We start from the raw sequence: 23841 nt of genomic DNA on the forward strand, positions 1-23841 counted from the left end.
CTTCCACAAAATTCACATTTTCATTAGAAACAGAAAAACCATGTCTAAAGGAGAGTAAGACTAGTCTGATCACCTACAAACTAGTTCCATTTGAAACACAGACTCTATTTCATGTGATAATTGAAAAACCATTTTACAACATTCCAATTCTAATCTTTCTGTAACTTTAATCTGAATTGCTAGTATCACAAGCATGGCATCTTCATATGCAGTTGCTGAATTAATCCTCCTAGTAAATAATATATTGACCTTTCAAATACATTCTTGAGCATTAGGAGGATATTAGTTGGTTTTTTTTATCCCATAGATCAATTTTAATGTTTTAAAGGATAACAGTTTTTTACTTCAAAGAAAACAACTCCTTAAAAATAAGATGATACTTTCATTTTACATGCTATCAAGCCTTTTATATACTCTACCTTGGGATCATTGATAGAAGATTAAGTTTTAAAATCTGTTCTACGTGCAAGATATTTACAGCATAAATCAAGAAAGGAACAACATGCTAAACTCTTCTCTCACTCTCAAAATGCCACTTTCAAGGCCTGTGGACACCTTAGACACGAAGAATTTAAAAGGATATTTTTGTTCTTCTATTACCAGTATATCATAGATAGAAAAGTTTTACAGTACCAGATATTTTTGCAACAAGTTTCTCCACATCTTGTTGACTTCAGCACTTCACAACTCTCCCCAATCAGCTTTTGTAGAATCTTCTGAAAACTTCCTTGGTTTTCTGTCTATGTTAAGTTTTCTCACATCCCCCACATGTTCATGTCTCCCCTCTTCTCCTTCAAGTTATAAGCTTTATTTTGTCTCTCTCACAACTACCTCAAAAATAACTGTAGATTGGAAAAGTCAAGAGATGTGTACTTAATTTACAATCCTCCCACTAAATTTTATCTGCATTATCTCAAAGAATTAGCCTAAAGATAACATTTCAAAGAATATTTGTGGCTAAATACTGTCCAATTTCACCTTTTATTTTTTTCCCTTAATAAACTGGAGATTTTATTTCTTCTTACTTTTCACCTTACAATCTGCAGGACACAAAATCAAAAGAACAGAAAAACAAAGTTCAAACAGCAGATTTACTGACATTCACTTTCTAACTCTGGTGTTGGTTATTTCTCAGTGTTCCAGTTTGCTACCTATCCACTGGTATTGAAAGGGAAGGAGGGTTTCCTCTGGTTTAACAAGTTGAATAGTCTCACCAAAGACAGACATACAACAAGAATACCAAAAATGAGTATACAAGACAAAAACACAGGTGGAGGGGTACAATCTCCTCCTGTTCACAACACTGAACCATTACATTGATTCAGCTGTCACATGAAAACTCATACTAACATCATGTCTGAGAAAACCTTTTAAGTGCTTGAAGTCCAGAAGATATACAAAAAGTGACCTGGCAAACATGATACAAAGATAATCTATTAAGTGACCAATAGCAAAAAAATAATTGATAAGTTCTCTTTATCATGTGTCAGATGAAAACAAGTGAATTACCTCCTCACTATACACATATACTCCACACAATTATATAAATATACTCATAAAAATGAGATGTAAATTATGAAGAAACACTTCTAGATCCACCTTTGATTTGTATTGATACACACCTTTCATGAAGCACTAAATTACAATTACTTCATTTGACTAAAATATATTCACTGTAAACTTCTGCACACATATTCTTCAGATGAAACCCTGAAAAAAACTACAGCAGAGGTATATTAGGCATATAATTATGTAGGCAATTTTAAAAAATCAGATCTTAAAAAAACTGAAGTCAAAATTATATTTCAGGTGTCTGACAATTAAACATATCTGTAGCTGATTTTCTGTATTAATGGTAAAATAAACAAGTCAGAGGCATATTCTCTTTGCACTTGGGCTTACTTTTAAAAAGACTTGCTGGACCTTATTTCAGTCCTTTACTGACTCTGTCTTAAGCTAATGCCTTACTTAAGAAACATTTATCCAATGGTCATTTTATCTGCTTATAAGCAGTAATAATAAAACATATCATCCCTGCACTTAAAATAAAACTCTAGAGAAATGCTTGTTTTTCCATCTATCTAAAATATTAAAGAGTTCATTTTCCACAAATCAATTAGAACAGAGGATATCCAAAAGGTGACTGCTACTTTTGGTGATGGTAAGACATCTGATGCTGTCCTCACTGCCGACCCAAAAGGCCCTTTTAGCAAGTTAAGTCCCCTTGCTGATTCATTTCAAAAAGTGCCCCAAATACACTGGAACATTTTCCGTTGGCTTTGTGAAATTAATCTGCTCAGGGAAAAGCCACACCAGAGGCCAAGAGAAGATGGGGAAGGCTGGACAGCTGTGAGTGAGATTGCCCTTTTCATTGACAGCAAACTGCTAGATCAGCCTGATCCGCTTGTAAAACTGCACTCAAAAATCAAACCAAAATCCTCCTTTCCATACCTTCTGTTGCAAAGAGCTTCAAGCACAGATTCCAAAGGCCCTTAGGAGAAGTTCACTTAATATTTCTTACGGAAAGCATACACAGAACAATTTCCTGGGGCATTACTCAAGCAAAACAATTCTATCTTCAGTGATAAGAAAACAAGGAGAGAGGTTAGAGATTTTTATGTAAATAGTATTCTGGATCCCAAGCAGTATAATGGAGCAGTCTTTAAAAGCAAGGGAGCAGAGATTGAGGGGGAAGCCATGGCATTTAGCTGCATACCAACCCCTCCAGTCTTTTCTCATCAAAACTCTGTACTTGGGTACAGAAACGGACTTTTACTTCACATATAAGCACTAAGTCCCAAGTCATCCTTTGCTGTACAAGGCTGATTAGAGATGCAATGGGGAGCTCAATAGGCCCTGCAGAGCTGCTGGTGTTACAGGGTTGCAGTGCTCAAGGTACTTTCTGTGTATCCAGCCCCTGCTGCTAACCTCCTGGGGCAGCTACAGCTCCATTACTTTACCTCCAAAGAACAGATTCCTGCTGGTGTATTTTTACTCTTCTAGCAGAAGCACTTGAAGTGAAGCAGGTTTTCCATACACAGAAATAACATGGGGGCAGTGAGCAGTGAGACTACTCGCATCACTGATAAAATTAAAATCTCTTCTACAGTTCTTGCAGATTTGAGTTACACAGCTGGCCACTAAGAGAGTTCCACAGTATTAGCTACCCTGCCTTGTACTACAACAAAAGCACAGAGCTGCAACATGAGGGCACATCTCGCACACCACAGGCACAGCTGCCATTTGCCAGTTCACACAGGGCAGTTAGGGCACTTCCCTTCTTTAACGCCACAATGTGAATCTTCCATGCTCAACTTTGCATGTTTCATTTGGATTGTAGATTTTTTGAAACAAATTTTTAAAACTGAGAACATGTCCACTCTTAAATGCCACAGGGAATTTTTAAAAACTGCCTGTTCTTTTACTAACCTCTTTTAAGCGTTGTGATGCACACAGTCCTATACAAATACTTCAACAAGTCAGTTGTGGTTCTCTTCTACAATTTTACTAATCTTATACATCTAAAAAGACAGTTCTGAAAAGATTTCTAAAATACACTTGAAACCATTCTGATGGAAATTACACTTTTTAAGAGATGTATCACAGAGCATATATTTGTAAGGTCCTATTTTCAGCTCTAAAACAAAGTATATACTGAGTAAGTATTTTGAAAGCTGACATGATAAATATTTTAATAACAAATAACAAAAAATTTTATCACCTGAATTTCTCACAAATTTTTTAGGTCAGCGAGATGCAAACCCATACCCAACAATGGTAATTATAAAAATAGTATTTTAAGATTTCAATGCCAGGAATAGATTTTTTTTTTTTTTTTTTTGCTTGGTCTGTCTGTTGGAAAACTTCAAAAATATGGTTATATTTAAAAATAATTGTCAGGCTCAATATTTCACTAAAATTCTCACCAAAACAAACAAACAAAAACCCCTATTAAACAGCAGCAATAAGGAACAGAAGGTAAAAAGAAAAAAAACAATAACACCACTCACTCTCAAATTCAAACACATAAGTAGGACAAACCACCTTAGCTTTAAAAAACTATTGAATTCCTCAACAGCTTCATTATATTAAATTCTGCAGAACATTAACACTACATTTGCCAACAATAAGCAAGTAAATGTTTACAATTTTTCAAATAATTCTATTGTTTAATTACCTGTTTGGTCAGCACCTGCCTTCTGCAGCATACCCAACTGGTAAACAGAGTAGTTCTTTTGCTCTATTCCAGCAGAGCAGTTCATTCCATTACCAAGATACAAAAATAGAAATAAGCAGATAATTTAAAGAGGATTCAGCTACTATCTGCTATTGTAAAAGCATGATCCCAGAACAGTCTCTAAGTCTTCATTTCGTAAATGATGACATCACACTATTTAGCAATATTAGTCAGGCACTGCTGGTTTCCACAAAATCACTCCTAATAGTCACCATTTGCCACATATTTAATCAAGAGAGGAAAACTCATCTTTAACAGTCAGACTAGTTTATTCTATGTTTATTATCTTCATTTGCTTGAACTATCAACAAAACACCGAACAAAGATGAATGTATCTGTCTAGTCTACAAACTTCAATCAGCTATAGCATTTTCTTTTAACCTGACACAAAGACAATTCTATTTCTTCTGAAATTATAACATGTGGAAAAAATATTATTTAAATTGAGAGCTATAAAGAAATGAGACTGTAGCATAAAAGCAGAACTGGTAGGATATACCTATGGAGATATTAAAATTCACATTGATACCCAACTATAAGCTCCAGGGCTGTTGTACAGCATTTCAAGTTAAATGAGGCTAAAAACCTTCACCATCAGACACCATGGGCTTCTGATCAGTTTTCAAGAGTACAGGCAACTATAATAGACTTTATTCTGTAGGCAGCCTTCAAGAACCCACAGCATTACAACACTAACTTGTTGTAATTTGCTTGCACAGGAACAACTTGTTTAACAAAACAGAACTGCCCCTGCTCTCCTCAGCTGCCTATCTTACTCAGCCTGATGCACTGAAAAAAGTGCTTCATGTTACAATCAGAAAGTCTAAGAGGAGTGTTTCCAAGGAAAGCCTTTTCTCCCACCACCACCACCAGCTTAATTCCCTAAGGCTGTAAGTTCATCACTCAGTAAGATGGATGCATGTCTCCACCTCCCACCACTGCAAGTAGACTGGAAAAAAAAAATGCAGGTAAAGAAAAAATTTAAAAGCCATACTGATTCTTGAAAATATCCAACCACACAGAGAATGGCAAAACCCACATCTGACAGCCAACAGAATCCAAAACCATAAAGGCTCAAGACTGCACTGAAGGCAAAAAGAAAAAAAAAGTAAAACTGAATTTTCCATTACCATCCAGCTGTACTATCTGAAAAAGGAACACGAACTAATTCTACTTTTTATTAGCACAATACACTGTAATATTTAGCTTCTAATACACAGTAGAAAAAAATTTTAGAAAGAAATTATATAAGCAGTCTTGCCCATATTCTTCAGGTTAAAAATTCTCTATACAATATCCATATTCTTACTTAACTCATTTACATATTATGTTTACTAAAAACATGCAATCTTCCAAACACTAAAAAAGGGAAACACACTGTTTTGAGACAAAAAAGTCTTAAAAGGAAAGTCTTTGAAAACTTAGGGGGTCAGAAGAACAGGGAAAGAAAAGATGACACAAAACTCACATCTCACACTGCAGATCTCTATGTAGCACTTTTCTGTCTAGACAATTAGTGCCTAATTTTATGTACATTACAGTTTAAAAACTTAAACATATTCTTATCCCAGAAAGAGGGAAAAAAAGTCACACAGGCATGCAAAAACTAGAAGAAATCCTGAAATTAGAAATCCTGAAAAATTGCTTCCACATAGGTCATTATCAAATGATAAAGTCAGTGATAAATTAGATCTAAAGCTCAAGACACCATAAATGTAGGAACTCTGATAAAAAGGCCTTTTATAATCAAACTTGTCAATTTAACAAAATAATTATGATCTGAAGAAATAGTTTAGCAACCAGTTTTCACCAGGTTGATGACATGGATACATACAGTAATCCGGATATAAAACACGTGTCTCCTCATCTTCATCTATTGTCTGTCCTAATGAAAACAGTCTGACCCGTCTCATCTTCAGCAGCCTTGGAGAGCTTTCACGGGCTGTACTCCCAACATCCAGAACATCTCCAGAAGCAGCTGTGGGAACGATTTTTTTCAGGAATTCCATTTTTATATGCCCTCTGTGTTCTCAGCAGTTATGCTCCACTTCATAGAGTGTAGCTCCCACATCAACTTCCTTGAACACAGAGGTGGACTTCTCCTGGTGATGTCATGTTAAACCTGGGTGGTGCCAGCAGCAGCGTCAGCTGCCAGCCAGCTGCTCCAAGGCAGATTCTAAAGACATTTAACTGTGCAGACTGATAAGAAAACCAAACACCACCAAGCCTACATATTAACCAACGCATGCTAAACTCCGCACGCCAAGGAGACACTATTGAGCACTGCAAAAATTTTAAGCACTAAGAAAATTTGCAAATCCATATAACAGAGTTCAATAGCTCTTCATTTTCATGAAGTGTATAGCAAGTGCCCATCTGTATTTGAAAGATAACACTTATCATTCAGAAAGTCTAGGCACTTTGTTTTTAAAGCTGGCGTATAACATCACCATTCACATTCTAACATAGTTTTAGCCACTAACTACAAAAATACTAACTTATATTATTCATTAAGTTCTGTTTTGCAGGGACTCTGGTGCTATTTTTACCACTTAAAATATTCGCACCACCCTCCAGAAAACTGCAAGTACAGAAATAACATGTCCCTTGTCCAAACATCCACTCTATCCCTAGGGCTACTTCTCCATACATGCCTGGTTTAGCTGAGTTTTTTTGCTTTATAATTTATTTATTTATTATTTTGTTTAGCTCTTAAAAAGAAAAAGAGAAGTCTATGAAAGGTATGCAGCATAACATGTTCTAGGTCGCAGTTTCCCTTAAATGTTCACAAGGGGCTGCTCTATTGGATTAAGTTGTCAATCTTACTCAATTGCCACATCTGTGGTTCAGAATGCCACAACTTGAAAAAGTTGGTATAAGTTCATCAAAGTTGCCACCTAAGACATTTTTCAAGTTCTATGTAGACTGAAAATGTCTTTTCTAGTCAATCCTGCAATTAAAATCCCCATATACCCAAGTTAGTCTAAATTCCCCTTGTAAATGAATACAAACATCTACATGATTTTTTTTCCTTATAAGTGAATACAAAATTCTGACCTTACCATAAGACATATTGCAAGAATACTGCTTCCTGCAGGGAAATCAAGCAGAAAATTCTCCCTATAATGATTTCATTCACAGTATTGTATCTACAATACAAGAAGAATTACAGAGAAGTGGATTTATGCATTTTCAGAACAAACAATAAGGACACCACAAAGACAATTTGTGATTACGACAGATCATGAGTCATTACAAGCTCAAGCTATCATTTATTCATAATGGCATTATTTCCTACAGAACTTCTTTTTTTGCCCTTGAAATCTTGCCACAAACCTACTTTGCAGTTCTTCACATATGGAAACAAGAGAGAAATTCAGATGCTTCCGTGAGACTGAGAATGCTTCCAACCATCCACCTGCCAAATTGCAGTTTGCGGATGGGGCAACCAGAGGTTTCACTTTGTACCTAATCTTAAACACCCTCTGAAAGGCTTAAACTAGATATCAAAGTGCTCTTAACCGTGCTATGGAGGTTTTAGTATGCCTGTGGACACAGGGTGGAGTTGACATTGAAGTGCAAGTACCTAGTGCACCACTTACATTAAGTGCACAAGATGTGACATTTTATACAATGTGCAGCATGTGAGTTAGTCATGAATTTAAAAACCAATTAGGTGTTGAAACTATACTTTTGTAAAGTTAGAAAACAACAGCTTTTCAAGTAATAGGACACAAAAAACACAAGCAAGTAATAAAAACCACTCATCATACACGATTCTGTTTCAAGATTAAACCTGATAAACTAATAAAACTTACACAAAACAGATGTAGCAAAAAGCTTTTGCTGATTTTTCCCTCAGGGTGGCTTTTGACTTAAGAACATCAGGAAGTTCTCTACAGAAGAGAGCTGAGGATATATACGTGTATATTTATGTATGTATATGGATGGCTGGAGGTTAACTCCAGGACTTCCATACTTCATTATATTCTATTAAAACAGTATTTTATAAAAAACAACGGCAGGATACAAGACTTATGTTCTTGCTTTGGTAAGTCATTTCACATACACTCCTCCCTCAGATTTGTTCTTACCATCTTATTAAAGAGTACCATGTACAATCCTGGGTTCTATACAACCTGAGCAAGTTTTACAGATTAGCTGTCAGTGTAAAACACATCAGAAGTCTTATTGTTATACCTAAATTCATCTTTAAACAAAACCAAAACAGGTGACAAAAAGCCTTTTTCAATAATTTTTAACACTTTCTTATTCTGAACCCCCTAAATAATAATAACAATAATAATAAAAAAAAAATAGAAGACTTGGTCTTAGAAGTGTTATATGCATTACAGCAAGTTCTTTGATATCTTTTCATGCGTATTTGACTTCTGTTACACTCAAAGGATGACTCTGATTTTGCACTGAAGTGCCTGCTGAAGTCATTCATGCTTCCCCTGCCACAGTTCTTGATGTTTGTATCACTAGCTGTGCAAGATAACATCTGAGCTCTGCACCTCTCGCTAGCAGGAATCCACATTAGCAGAACCTTGCATCAGAAGGGATAACAAACAGATCATGAAACATGTAGAAGTATGATGGTGGGAGACCCAGTGAGTGATCACAGCACAACAGCACTTCTCAGAGCACTGTCTCCTTAGATTAGACCTCTCAACACAAATAGCTAAGCTGTTTGGCAGGGGCGCATAGAAAGCCGCGTCCATGGAATTCCATTGAAGCAGGTGAACCTGCTGACAGAGGAACATCCCAAGAATGAGAAATACTGAAAAAACCAAACACGGTCAATGAAAGAAAAATCCATGCGAGAGAGAACTACCTGAAAGTGACTTGAATTCACGTGTGCAGGGAATTCCTAGAATTAGCAACAATAAAAGACAATTATAAACCAGACAAGAAGTACAATTTTGAAAGACCGCCTAGAGGCCCTGTAACCTACCACAAAAACCACATCATTCTACAGGTCTCTTTCCGAGCAAGCGAGCATTGTGAACCTGCAGCTTTGCCACACGGACTGTTTCTAGAACTACCCCATCGTGCCAGAGAAACGCCAGCCCAGCCCTACCCGCTGTGGGAGAGGGGGCAAAGGCTTCTTTTCTATTTAACGCGTAAGACAAGGCAAGAGAGATGCTGCTGTGCGGGGGGAAGCGCGGTGCCGCCGGTCTCACCGTGATCCCGCAGGGCGCGGTGCGGGCCCAGCGCTGCTCCGGGCAGCCCCGCAGCGCCCCCTCGCGGCCCGAGGCCGGGCTGCGCCCTCCTCCGCCGGGCCGGAGCACGGCCCTCACGGCGGGCTGGCTTTGACCCGTCGGTGCCGCACAGACCGCCCCGGCTCAGCAAAGAGGAGAATGCGCCCGATTTCACGGGGCCCCGCAGAAGGCAGCAAGTTCAGGCGAGCTTTCTTAGCGTGGTGGGAACACGTGTTCCAAAATACAGCCATGTTAAGGAAACTCCCCGTCCGCCCATCCGGGAGCCGCTCTGGCACCACCTGAGCTGGGACCAAGGCCCCTCCGCAGTTGCACACCCCACACTCCCAGTCAGACGAGGCTCTGTCCCAGGGTTCCCACAGTAGTTTCAGACGTCCAGATCTTTAAAATAACCTAATCCCGGTGCAATAATTAAATCACAAAATAACAGCTGGAGCTGGTGTCTCCGAGGAGGGACCCCGAGCAAAGGAATCCCTCCCTGAGCGTTTACACGCTCACTGCCTAGGCACAGGGATGTTGGGTCTTCAGCTGAGTCCTCGGCAGCCGCGTCTGAGTGTCCGTCCCCTGGCTGGCACCACAGGGTCCCGTGCCCTTCGCCCTTCCTTGTGCAAAGGGTCAGCATCTCACACTCCCTTGCCTCGCGCTCCCGGCTCCGCAGAGCTCAGCCTGGAGCTGCACACTGAGCCGCATGCGAGGAATGTATCCCTCAACAGCCATGTATGATATAAACAGTATGGCAATTGGCGCAACCACGCTGGCAGAGGACACAGCTGGAGGCATTCCTGTCAGCAAAGTGGAAGTTCACACCGCAAACCTTGGTGGTTTTAAAGATCTTTTCCAACCTAAACGATTCCATGATCTCCCCTTTACGTAAACACTGCTATGGAGCAGACACATCTATTGGCACACAGACCCTGTGCTTTCTCCCAGCTTTTCAGCAACAGAACGGCATTAACTGGACAGAATGACACACCAAAAATAGAATAATAATTTAAAAAAACAAAACAAAACAAACAAACAAAAAAAACCCCACCAACATTCCCCTGCAAAAAACCCAACACCACACCAAAACAAAAACCTACAAAGCAAAACTATCCTTCCTGCTAGGGTACTGGAGGCATTGCCAAAGGAGTTTCAACAGGAAAGACCCAGCATTGTAAAATAGGGTTCAAGTTGTGCCTATTTCAAGAGTGAGCAGGCCAAGTGATGCAAAGTGGCATCTCTCTGTTTGCAGCTCTTCAAGAAACAATAATATTCCTTGAGATTAAGGGTGTTAACTAAGCATCCCATACTGAATATAGCATATAAAAGCTATTGAACACAGCATTAGTGTGCACCAACAAACATGACTATTTTCACCAACTTCCTCATTTCAACCTGACATCACTACTTTATATGGAAGCAAATCTGTTAAGAAAACAGAGTAACTACAATAACACCCAATTATTTAGGAGAAAAACCCAAGTACAGAAGTTTCTTCTTGATGCTTAGAAGAGAAGACAAATTTGTAAGTTTGAACAAAGAACATTGCAAGAAAACAGTGTATTTGTCATATTGTGGAGTCATCTTTTGGCAGTTTGCACTAACCACTTGTAAGGACCTAACATATTTAAAGGAACCAACTTGCCATGTCTACTTCAAACTTTAAAAATATATTTAAAAGGCCATCCTTCACATAACTTACATTTAACTTTACAGGTAATTCTTAAGCTACTGGGCATTAATGGTTTCCTTGGTTCCATTCAACTAATGAAATTGCACAGAAAAAAAACCAACCAAGGACAAAACAATATACAGTTTTGTAATAAACTCTCTGTATCAGTGTAAACTTGTTGTACCTATTATTTTGCATACAAAATACTTTAATTTTTCTATCGTTTTGGTTTACTGCTTTTTTTAAATGTAAAAATGTAAATAGTTTCAGTTATCCCCATGCTTTTCTTAGACACACCTAGCTATTTTCTGAGAAATGAAAGAAACAAACAACAGTCAGTTTCTGGTAAAGTTTCACTTTTCTTTCAATCACTTAGGCTGTATTTATCTGCTTTATACAGGGGCTGGAGATACTTTTGGAACAAGTTGTGGGCTTTTTCTTTGGAAGGTTGAAATTTTATGAGAGTGATTTCAGGGGGGGTGGGTTTCAGAGTTTGGCTTTGATTATCTCACATTACTATGAAAAGAAATAGAAACATCAGTCAAAATATATCCATCAGCAGTTGAACATAAAATTGTTATGTTGACTAACTGAATACCATATTATTCTGTTTAACAGAAAAGCTCCCAAATTTTTACCATTTATGTATGAAGTTTTAACTGTTCTTATCTTGACGTCACATGCAAGAATACAATGCTTTCCTGAACTCATTAGGAGTTCCTGAGAAGACCAAGGTATTGTCTACCCCACAGCTTCTACAATCCCCAGTCAGGATAAGGATCTGGGCTTCCTGTTGCTAAACTCTCACTTGTTCCAAGTACTGGTATATCGCACGAGATCTTCCAAACCTATGAATTTCTCCCGCTGGCAGGTTTTTCTTCAAATAAGAACCTGCAGCAGTACGTAACCCAAGCCATACCCATTTCTACACAAGTAGAAACAGCAAGAGAAGATATCGTTGCACAATCCCATAACAATAGAAGTGGCCAGATTTTTTTTTTCCTTGTAAAATAATCCAAGTGAATGATGACAATCTTGATGTTGGTATCTTTAGATAAAGGACATTAAAATAAGCAACATTTTAAAACCAAAAATTAATTGCTAGAACAACAATGGCAACACTGCTATGAAATTAGATCTCTAAGGAATAGAGACCTGACAACTTTTACCAAAAGCTTTTTAAGTGCTTTATGGAAAAACAAGTTGCCAATTCTTAATGCATAGAACAGCCAGAACATAGACTACAAGTGATAATCAGAGACCAAGCACACATATATTTCCAGAATTACTCAAGAACAGTAAGTCAACATGTATTCCTTAAAAAAATATTTGGGCTATTTAGTTGATGATTTTTACAGCCAGTGTGACAGTCTCTGTTAAGAGTTTCTCTAGCACTACATAAAAGTACACATCTGTAGAAGAATTTCCTCATGTTTGAAGGCCAACTTTTAAAATCATGCCAAAACCATAAAAGTCAAATGGCAAGGGAATGTATATTCCACTGTTCAAAAGAGCCTTCATTCCAATCCCAAAACTGCATACAGCAGACTTATCTTGCTTCCCTTACCAAGCCTAACCTAACTGTAGTTTATTGGTTAAAATTTTATACAAGGCAGGCACGTTCAAAATGCTACTGATCTGGGGATTATCTTTTTTTTACTGTGACTTTTCTCCATAGCTTCTATTAGTTTAAAAAAAAACAAAACAAAACATGCTTAGTGAATTAATAGGATAAACACTGTATGCAAAAGCAATGAAAAACCTCTCAATGCCTACATTAAATACAGGTTCTGTTTCAGTTTACATAGCATTCATCCGTCCCATCTATTTTAGTTCTTCTCCAAAATTAACTGGGTTCTTGAAACATGGCCACAGAAAGTTTAATCTACACGGCAAAATAGAAAGTAGAAACTAATATTCAACCTACTTGAAAGAAAACCCAACCTACCTGGGTGGCTGCATTCATAAGTCCATTTATGTAGATTGCCATGCTCAAGTCTCTACTAATTTAGGCTCTATTACACTGACAATAGTACTAAAACTCTGAAACACTATATGTATAGTGAAAAATATTTATATTACAGCATTTATACGAGCTGAGGAGCAATGGATTTATAAATCTCACATAACATAGTCCTCCTATACAGAATTTCATAATGTCATCTCTTTCTAATAACAAAACCACTGTGTCAAAAGAAGGATGTCCCGTTAGAGACCGAGATTTATGGGCTAATATTAAAATAGTCACAGAATAAATAAGTACTTTATTTTCTTAATAAGTTTTCTTAACTTAAATAAGTTAGGTATTTTTTAACCATACGTGCTACAGTAGCTAAATCAAATTGATGAACAAATTATTTCTCATATTTAAGTGCTGTCTGTGAGACTTCAGAAAGCTACTCTTAGCTAGAGGTACTTAAAACTATTGTATCTATCTTCCTAACTATTATTTTTAAAAGTTAGATATTGTCTGTTTGCCCACATATGTTGGGACAGAACTTCAAACCTTCCCCCTTCTTTTTTATGTCAAAGACAGAAATAATAATCTCTAAATCATTACAAGATTCCTCAATTGAAAATACCCCAGTTTAGATTTATTAAAAGTAGTATTCCTATTTAAATCATAAATGAAAGGCTTCCTTCAGTGTAAAGCAACAGCAGTCCAATTCTTGTGCAACACAAGTGTCTTTGACCCTTCTTTTTACTTAATAACTTGAATACATTTCCACTTGATAATCTGAACATAACCAGAAAGAATAAATGCTGCTGCCAGAACTATGCAATTAGATTTGAATAGAAAACAGCTCCAACCCTACACTAAATGTAGTTGTACTACAGTACAACTGTACTGTAGGGCTGAAGCCTTCAACATTTGTGGCTTATAGAAAGATTAGCACCTGTATCAAAAGAAAACAAATTCACTCCTGTCCGAGCAAGGTGCCTTCCCCTTATTGGGGGCACACAATAATTTAAAATCAAAGCAGGGGGAAAATGAGATACTTAAGGACCTTACTTACCAGATAGTACATGACTAAGTACGGTTTACCATAGTAATACATCAAATGAATGTCTGCTATTAATTTCAAGCAATTCTTCCATGTAAATTTTGTATCCCTCAAAGAGAGTAAAGTTTTGGGGTTTTTTTCTGTAGCAAGCATAGAATCCTATGGGATATTGTTTCCGTTGAGCAAAGTGAGAAGCTTTTTGGTGGGTTTTGTCTTGTTTTCTAATTAACATAAAATTCTCTCTCATCTTAAGGATGAGGATAAAAATCACCAACCAAAACACTAGATACTACAGAGGATGCTCCCAGCAGAATTCCACATGTGCCTATGGGCACCACAGTATTGTAGCTTTAAATACATAAGCATTTGGAAAATATCATTCATGTTTAACAGAAAACAAGAAAAGAGACAGAATTTGCACTTTTATAATTTCTATAAAAGAAAGAGAACAGATATTGTTTAGGTTTAGTGAGGTTTTGGTTTCAGGGTTTTTAGCACAAGAGAAGAAATTCTAACTTTCAGTGTTAGATGTTATATGAAATCTAATTTCCTATTTGGAAAGATGCAGCATACTTGGGTGAAATAGGAGTGCAACAAAGGTACTAAATTAAAGTTCAAAAATGTTTCTAGTAAGAAGGGGAGAAAAAACCCTTAAGTTTGAAACCAAGCAATTTTTGATTATTAGCAAATAACTAAACAGTCACTAAAGGCACTGCTAGAATAACTAATTCTCCGCATATCAAAGTTGCTAAGTAAACAAACACACGAAGATGAAGGAATTAAACAAAAAAAAAAGTTGAGCCACCCAAGATCAATTTCTACCCTATATGGAACATTTATGTACTTATGCACAACCATGCAGGTTTGCTTGCTAAATATAGTTATATTATCATAGTAAAGCTTATAAAACCAAAGAGCAGTAAACAAGATCACCATAAAAAAAGAATAAAATAAAAAACCCAGAAGCAATACAAAGCACACTGACTTTGCAGCTTCAGAAGGACAGTGAACAGACTTTCCTTAAAAGACAGTAATCAAGGCAAAGTTACTGTTCCTACACACCAGCTCTGCTGCTCAAGCATTCTGACCTGGGGGCAATAGCAAAGCTCAAAAGGCACTTCCATGTATTAGTAGTTCTACCCAAGTATCACACGTTAATGTGGATCTATGGAACAGACATATTATGAGTGATTAGTTGTAAAGTACAGACTAAGACAAAAGAGTGGTGAAACACTTTTAAGTCACACATATCATCAGATTAAAAGGATTATTCCAATTTCTAATGCCAGAAGAAACATACACGAGATTAGCATGTATTGTAAAAGATCTATGAAAGTATTCTTTATTTTAGAAGGGAATTGCTGTATTACCTATCTGAAGGAGAGGTTAAGCCTGTTCCTGTTAGGAAAAAAATCACCTGCCTTTGAAGAGGAAGAAACTGAAATTTAAGGACCTGGCTGAACATGATCACTAAGGAAAGGAAGAATTCCTTTATTTAAAGAAAAAAAGTGATGCTCCAGTCATCTGATAAGAACAGAAAGACTAAAGAACACCTGAGTGTTTTCTTCACTTGTGACTTTTAATAATAAAAGACTAGTAATCGTAATAGTGAAAGACAGGAGGATTCTTTTCCAAAAGTTTTCACAAACTGGATTACTTCTTCCTTAAGGAAATGTAAAAGAGGTGTGACGACTCATTTTGTTCATGCTAGGACTAGCCTTCATCACTCACACAGAAGAGCCAATGAAATGTGGTTAAAATTAAGAATAGAAGCCAAGCACACCTGGAAGGGAGAAGGCTCCTTCCCTCACACAACACTTACTCCTTCCTTAACTCTTCTCTATGTTTTAGACTGAATCCTTATATTCTTTAAGGACTGGCTCAAATCAAAGGAACAGTTCTGCATCAGAAGTGAGGCCTGCTGCACTTCATTATGAATTTCTGAGCCAGAGCATTACTGAGGAGGAGCTAAGCATAGCAGAGACAAGACCTTCAGGACCAGTGGTGCACTGTACCTGGAAATTGCCCTGGGCCAAGTGTATAAAGCCCTAATGAGCAGGGGCACAAGGGAGGGCAACTCAGAGTTGCCACAGGAAGGCTCGGCAGCTACATAGGAGATATTAGAAGTAGCTGCATCACTGGTGCTTTAGCCAAACCTCCAAAAAAAATTTTTAAAAAAATCATTATCTTATCTTTGACATACTTGTTTTGTTTAAAGACATAAAGTGTTTTCATTATCTACTAACCAAGGAATAAGCATTTCCCAGTTCCCTAAAGATTTCTGGCTTCCATTCCATTATATATCACAGATTCAAACTGTAACATGGAGTCTTTACTGTAACTGTACAGTTACCCTACACCTTAATGTAGAAGTTACTGTTACTTTTGAAATAAGCACCTCTCCAAGTGAATTGCTGTCAAGCAAACAGTTGCTGGCTGCAAATGTAGGACAGCAGCATCTCCACAACCAACATATAACAGCTGCCTGACAAAAAAAAAAAAAAAAAAAAAGGGGGGGTTGAAGATACCTATGGATACAGATGGCTGTATATGTGTGTACATAAACATGTTTAAACAGGACTGTAATAGTGCAATTTTAAGCAAGAGCAAAATTATTTAGCATATACAGTTCTTCTCCACCATCTTCCTCCTGATGCATAACAAGACTGCTAAAAGAAATTCACTACAGGTCCAGCCCCTTTGAAGGCCAAATGTATTTCATTTAGGTGTTAAAAAGCACCTAAAGGTAGTGCCTTATATATTATACTCCATATACAAGCAGATAACTTTTTAAAAAATGCAGTCAAGAGAGGAAGGAAAAAAAAATCAATCAAACTAAAATTTATCATTCATTATCAAGACACATAGCTGTTCTTCATGACAGAAAATAAGAAATAAGTTCAAAAAGAAAAAGCTTTACAAAATGCTGAAAACAGAAAATTTATGTATGTTGAATGCTGCCTAAAAAGGAAACCTAAACAAAAACAAAGCACTATGGCCCCAGAATCCTAGGGAAAGTAAGTCCTGCCAGACTGGTTCAACTGTTTTTTCCCCTCTAGTCTGACACACTTTCCCACTTCACAGACTAAGCAGCTCTTCGGTGTCCCTATGAGCATTTCCCTCTTCTGTTTGGTAGATGTGCCTCCAATGTTCCACGTTATTTGAACAACACGAGGCATCGTGTGAGGCGTTCTGCAAGTCATTTGTCACTACAATTAGGTATGGTCTACAGAGCTCTTCAGCAGAAACACACTCTCTAGTCAGGCATCAGAGTGAGAAGAAAGGTCAAATGAAGCAGGATACAAGGGGGAAAGCCCTTACCAAAAAGCCTTACTAAAAGTCAGCGAGGCCCACTGAACTACATCTTAATACAAACTTTGTGATAAAAAAAACCTTAAATTTTCTGCTTATTTTTTCAATAGCCACTTTAGAATTTATATTGACAGAACTAATGAAGCTGTTGAGCAGAGTAACAAGTACTGCTTTAATCCTAAATTATTATTTAAGGAGAAGAAAAAAGAAAATGAAGAATAAGGGAAAAAATACATTAAAAAACCCACCACACTTCTGTCCTGATGATGGTCCTTTATTAATTATGCTGGAAAAGAAATTAACCAAACTTAAGTGCTACACTTGCAAAAATGCTTGTCAAGTATTAACAGGCACATTAATTATTTTGAATACTGTTCAGGAATTGCTTTCACAGAAATAGGCTTTTCAGCATAACTGGTGCTCCAGACAATTTTGCAGAGAAGTCATGTGAACTTTTCAAGTCCTGACTAGACAAAGCCCTAAACAACAAGGTTGATCAGGAAATCGATTCCAGGAAGTAAATTAGCAACACCAAAGAAGAATGGCAACTGTCATATTTTCCATCTATATTACCTTTCCTTATCATACATATTTCTAAAGGAAAGCACTTGAATAAAACTCTCTCTGCATTCTCCAACAAGAAAATAGATCCTGAAATACCACTTCTCACTAAAGTGAAAAACAAACAACAACAACAAAACCCCAAACACAACATGTATACTGCCTATACAAAATACAGTAGGCTTTTAATAACAGAAGACAACAGATACAAAAGCTGTGGACCCAGTGCTAAGAGTATTTGTTTTACACCTGATTTGTTGAAAACCTGATTGCTTTTAACAAGTATAATAATTTGGTTTTAAAATTAGTTAAAACTAAAGTAGTCCTAAGCATGTTAAGCATGCACAGAAGAAAAACTTACAGTAAAAAAATTATACTAATGTTCTCAAACCCTCTGCCTCCATTTTTCTGTTTCATTTAAGTCTGATTTAGACTTACTACTCTAATGTTCAAAGATGTACTTGCCTTTCTTGAGCAATAGCAAGACATAGTGTTAAGGGTAAACTTCTGTAGCAACAAATTTATTATACTTTGAGAGAAAGAACACATCAGTACAAAAACAATTATGGTATAAAATTCTAACAAAGGACAGTTAGCAAGTCAAACCAAAGCAAGTCAACAACCAGAAATGAAAAACAGTAACAGAAGCAAACATGAGTACATGATATACTGGACATGTCCAAAAGGCAGATCTAATCATGCATTCAAATTCTACTTTTTTTTAATACTTATCCTGCACAGAATATATAGAATAATACAAAGTAAAGGAAAGTAAGAGCTATGAGGAAATATTATAGAACATATAATATTCTAATTATTAATGATAATTAGCTAATAATAGAAGATAAAATATTCTATTACATTCTACAAAGTACTATAGAATGCATAAATAATAAAACTGTCTCGAATACAAAAGCCCACGTAGCAAATAGCACATCAACAACAGTACTTCAATATTTTCGTCCTGTCACACCAATGTACTCTCTGTTCTCAAAGGCCAAAAGAAAGCGTGGTCTATCACTTTTACTGCTTGTCTATAAAAAAGCAGTGTGTTGTATTATTTTTGAAGGACAGTTTAGATATTGGTTGGTTCTATCAGTACTCATTTCAGCTCAGAAGCGCTTTAGTGACAACAGTTGCCCAGTACTTGACATCACGCATGTCTATTTCCTACCGGTAAAACCCTCCCACGCAAAGCGGCAAAGAAAAGAGCCTCTACACAGGGCGCCGGCTGCGGAAGGGGAACACTGACTGCGGAACGCGGGGTCCCCTCCCACCGACAGCGTTCCACGAGTGCCCTTGCCACGGCACTGCAGAACCCGGCTTCAGCCACCAGGGGGCAGAGCGCCGGCGCACAGCCCAGCGCGGGGAGCGCTCCGTCCCCGCCGGCTCCGACCGGCACGGGGCACCGACGTTCGCGAAAGAAAGCGTGAGACAACTGAGACACATACGGAAATCACACAAAAGAAATGCTAAATGTACCATTCCGGAATTACTGAGTGCACAGAAACCACATCTGGCTTCGGAAGTCCCCAAGGTGCGGGTGACTGGGAGGCTATTTGCCCTGTTCTTGACCTCTTCCTTAGACAGCCACTTTTGGCCATGATCAGCTACTACACTGTATTAAAGCAAATGTTCCTGGTGGATTTGACACAGTACAGACAGTCTTCTAGTCAGACAACTGATATCTGAAATAGCAGCTCAAGGTGTGTTAACGGTACAATATAGACAAGCAAAACAAGAAAAAGATACAGAAAATCTATTTATGATACTGCCACGAGAAAGACCTTACCACTTAGAAGCCATTGTTAACCACTGATGAGAGCTATCACGCTTCGGATGGATCCATCAAGACATTTTCTCCCAAGTCCAATGTTGTGCTTCAAGACGTAAGGGCAGACAAAGATGTAAACAGCTTTGAGTTAGCTGGTATGTAGCCAAAAACTTGGAGAAAGATCTCCAAACACTGTATAGACAAATGAAGCACAGAACTCTGAAAAAGAAACGAGAAAAAAAATTAAACCTTAGACACTTAACAGAGATGTCAACGATTTCCCAATGCTTTAGAATTCTGAATTTATCATTGAAAAGTTAAAAACTATAAAAATCTATTTGTTACATATGTCTTCAAAATTGCTGCTCTGCTCAGAAGCTAATTATTCTTAATGGTTTTTTCCCCATGAAAGAGAAAAATTAAAACTGACACCAAAATAACATCTGGTTTCCCACGCTCAGCATATTCCACATGCATCCATTCCTTATGAAGGGTTTTAATTGCACTTTAGTTACAAACATATTTTATTAATCATATATAACCACTCTAAAATGCAAGTAATTCTGAATCAATTTTTTCATAATACTCCTTTTATTAATTTCGTTTCTGATTTTTGGGTTTTGGTTTTTTATTCATCTGCTCAGTTAGAAGGAGGATGTGGTCAGAAAAAGAAACAAAACAATACTTCAGCTGGGTCTTCCTAACAAAGCCTTGAGAACTTCTGGAGATTCCTTCACAATAGAAGTTTGTATGCAGCTGACATACTTGCCACAACTTGCCTAAGCAGCAGTTTCTTTTTGTTCTATAGTGCCAAACTACAGTAAAAGAGAGCACTTTATTATTTTTAATTTTACCCTGAAGGAAGATTTGGCACTTTCAACTGCTTTTAACAACTCAAGTCTCATCATGCAGTAGCAGTCCACCACTCCGGAACATCTAGTTTATATGGGGATTTTTTTTTTTCCCCCCCTTCTTTTAAAAATTCATAGCTTGAAAAATTTCCAGGAAAAATCTGTAAAAAAGCCTGTACATACAACATGATTTTCAGTAGTTTCCTTTAAGGATGTGTGAATTATTCAATCATCATCAATTCTTTTATGTACAATTCGTGCCACTTCTTAATTAGTGTTTCCAAAAATACGAGAGACCCATATAAGTGCAATCTAAAAGTAAAAAGCCACATCCTGAAGACTTTAAGATGTAAAGGAGAGCTTGAAGTGGGACTGCGAGACAAGAAAATTAGATAAACTTTTGCAAATAGGAGGCAACCTGATGTTTACATATAAATTGAGAATGCATTATATAATTCCTTGGAAAAATGAGCCGAGTGTTTTAAAGACTTGACCAGTTACAAAGGGAAGCATTTAAAGACAGACAAAATTCTGACTGTGAATTTTACCTGTTAAATTTTGCAACTCTTTAATAAAAATGTCAACTGTTTCCTGTAGCCTGTGCATTTGAGAGTGCAGTGCATCGAATACATATCACTTTTACCTCTTCAGACAATTAGGGTAAGTTAGCCTCATTTTCTGCACAGAGAAATGTATCACCTCTCATCCTACCTACATCAATAAACTGATAGTACTATTCTCTTTTTTCTCTTCTTTTTGCGCCCCCCCCACCTTTTTTTTTTTTTTTTTTTTTAATCGATTAAAGGTAAGCAATAGTTTAAATCTGTTCATGACAAACCTTACATTTACCCCAGCTTGAAAGAGAGCGGGTCAGCTGTCCTTTAACTCTTCCCCAAACACAATCACTGGGAACAGCACTTTAACACAATCAAACCCATGCCACCCTCCATAAAATGGACAGAATACCCAGACAGAAATCCACCCTGGCATATGCTGACATTTTAGCTCAACTACCTCAAGCAAAACATACTTTCACAGGTACATAATCCACTCCTGTTTAGAGGCTTCCCTGCTTGCTGCCTTCAGAGCAAACACATACAACCACATCTTCCTTCTTCACCACACCAGATTCAATCTCCCCCTGCCACCACAGCACCACCCAACAGCCCAGCTGCTTAAGGAAGGAAGTAAACTAAACTGAAACCTGACTTCACTGTCCAAGCTTTAGGAAGGTACTGTCAGTTCAGCTAATAGACATTCTGAAAGAGGGTGGGAAGCCCACGGAAACCCATGCAATGTTCTCAAGCTTTTTTGTACACACTGAGCAATAATGAATTTTATACCGTAGCTGCTACCCAGAACTTCAATAACAGCTACAGTTGGATTTGAATACAACCTGAGGTATTCTACAGAATTCATCTGATCAGATTAACTCTGACTACAGGAAAAATAAAGTATCAGTAAAGGTAGCAAAAAGGTCAAAAGTCTCCAACAGATGCCAGTGAAGCTTACAGTAGCTAATTGCTCCTTCATTGGGCTTCATTTCCTAGCGGCAGCTGACAAGTTAAAATGTAACTATACTTTATCAGACTTGAAGTCAAAGGTATCACATAGGTGCAGTTTCAGTGTTTGGGGTTCACCCCTACAGAAGATTTATGAAAAGTTAAGAAGTAGAACATAACAACAACAAAACAAAACAAAAAACCCAACCAACCAAAAAACGTAATAAAGCTGAAAATATAAGAGGTTTGCTATCATAAGGTTCAAAAAGTAGTACAAAGAAAACTGATGCTACCTTTAAGTTTTCATATCTAAAAGAATTTAAAACTCCTTTAACAACCTGATTTGGAAAACACAACTAAAAATGCAGCCATCTTCAAATCTGATCAAGTAACAGCACAAGTAACTTCAAATTACATTCACTTTTTTTTTTTTTGGGGGGGGGTGGTGTTTACAGAACATTATTTTCAAGCTGTTGTATTATATCCACAGAGTAGCTGCTATAATGTTGGCTACTATGCAAGATGGGAGTCAACTTTAGCTTTTGAGCAGCAATTAAGATGCTCCAACTCAGCACACATTGCTAAGCATAGGACAGGTGGTACAGCAGATCACTTCCAAAAACTTTAGGGATAGGGATTAATACTAATGTTGCTGGAAATCAAAGTATCAGCACCTTCATTTAAGATGATACATACAACATGCTAAATTAGACCTTTCTTTATAATTACTAGCCCAAAAGACTTAATAAGATGATACTTCAAAAGAAAGAAATACTCAGTTTTAGCCATCTGCTACAAGTGGTGTTTCCATGCTACAAACCCTAACCAGGCTTCAATACACTGTTTGCCTTTACACAGGTAGAATAAAGGCAGAGATTAATTACATCAGTTTTTATGACATCATCTGAAAAATTACAAGAAGCTTGAAGTTTAGGGGCAAACATTTACACAATGGCACTATGGTCACCCAAACCTGTGGCTTAAGCATAACTTCAGCATTTTCTAGAGCTAAGTAACCTGCTGTCACAAGCACTCCTAAGATAACACACCAGCCCTTGTGAGCGCTGGTCCTCTTGCCAACTTACACCACCCCTCATACAGGAGGTAGAAGGAAGAAAACATTATCAACTATAAACTAGATTTATTATACAACATATTGACTATATACAAAACTTCCCTGTTACTGGCCAATTGCATGCTTTTTCCACTACAGCACAGGGAAATGGGACCAGAAGGCTGAAAGATTGCCGGTGACTGACCAGTCCCTTGTCCTCCCAACCTTTTCCTCAGCAACAGCGTGCACTACTAGACTACACTGAGCTTATGGCTTCCTGTCCTCCCAAGGAAGTGATACCAGTGACTGACATCAGAAATAGAAAAATAAGAGCTTGAGGGCACCTGAATATTACGGAAGCCACTTTTAAGCTAATTACATCATAAAATTAGATGCCATAAGAGTAAAAAGGGGGAATGACATGTTCCAGGCTCCTTATACCCAAATCTACTCCATTTCCTTACTGAAGCTTTGGCACACTGTGTATCAAAAGAAGATTTTTAGTAACAACTTGGTTCTTTTGCTTCCTGTAGAATTTTTAAGTATATTAACAGTGTATAACAATAATCAACACCACAAACTAAAAATGGTACATGATAAACTGAGTGTTACCAAATGCCGTCAAGAACACAGTAGTCATGCAATATTCTCCCAATTTCACCAACCACC

General features: G+C 37.4%; 1 protein-coding gene across 7 annotated transcripts in view; it reads right to left on the reverse strand.

Moving 5' to 3' along the window:
- FRYL (FRY like transcription coactivator) overlaps positions 1 to 23841 on the reverse strand; it is a 161849-nt gene that overhangs the window by 130252 nt on the left and 7756 nt on the right. For 6 of the 7 annotated variants that reach the window (XM_040065713.2, XM_040065715.2, XM_058420797.1 and 3 more), the window contains exon 2: positions 19784 to 19984. The gene's annotated coding sequence lies outside the window, so the exon portion shown is untranslated. Of the gene's footprint in view, positions 1 to 6071; positions 6090 to 19783; positions 19985 to 23841 lie in introns of those variants that run through there. The other variant, XM_040065708.2, reaches the window with a different exon arrangement.

The sequence above is a fragment of the Hirundo rustica genome, chromosome 5, assembly GCF_015227805.2.
Source record: "Hirundo rustica isolate bHirRus1 chromosome 5, bHirRus1.pri.v3, whole genome shotgun sequence".
NCBI classification, from domain to species: Eukaryota; Metazoa; Chordata; class Aves; order Passeriformes; family Hirundinidae; genus Hirundo; species Hirundo rustica.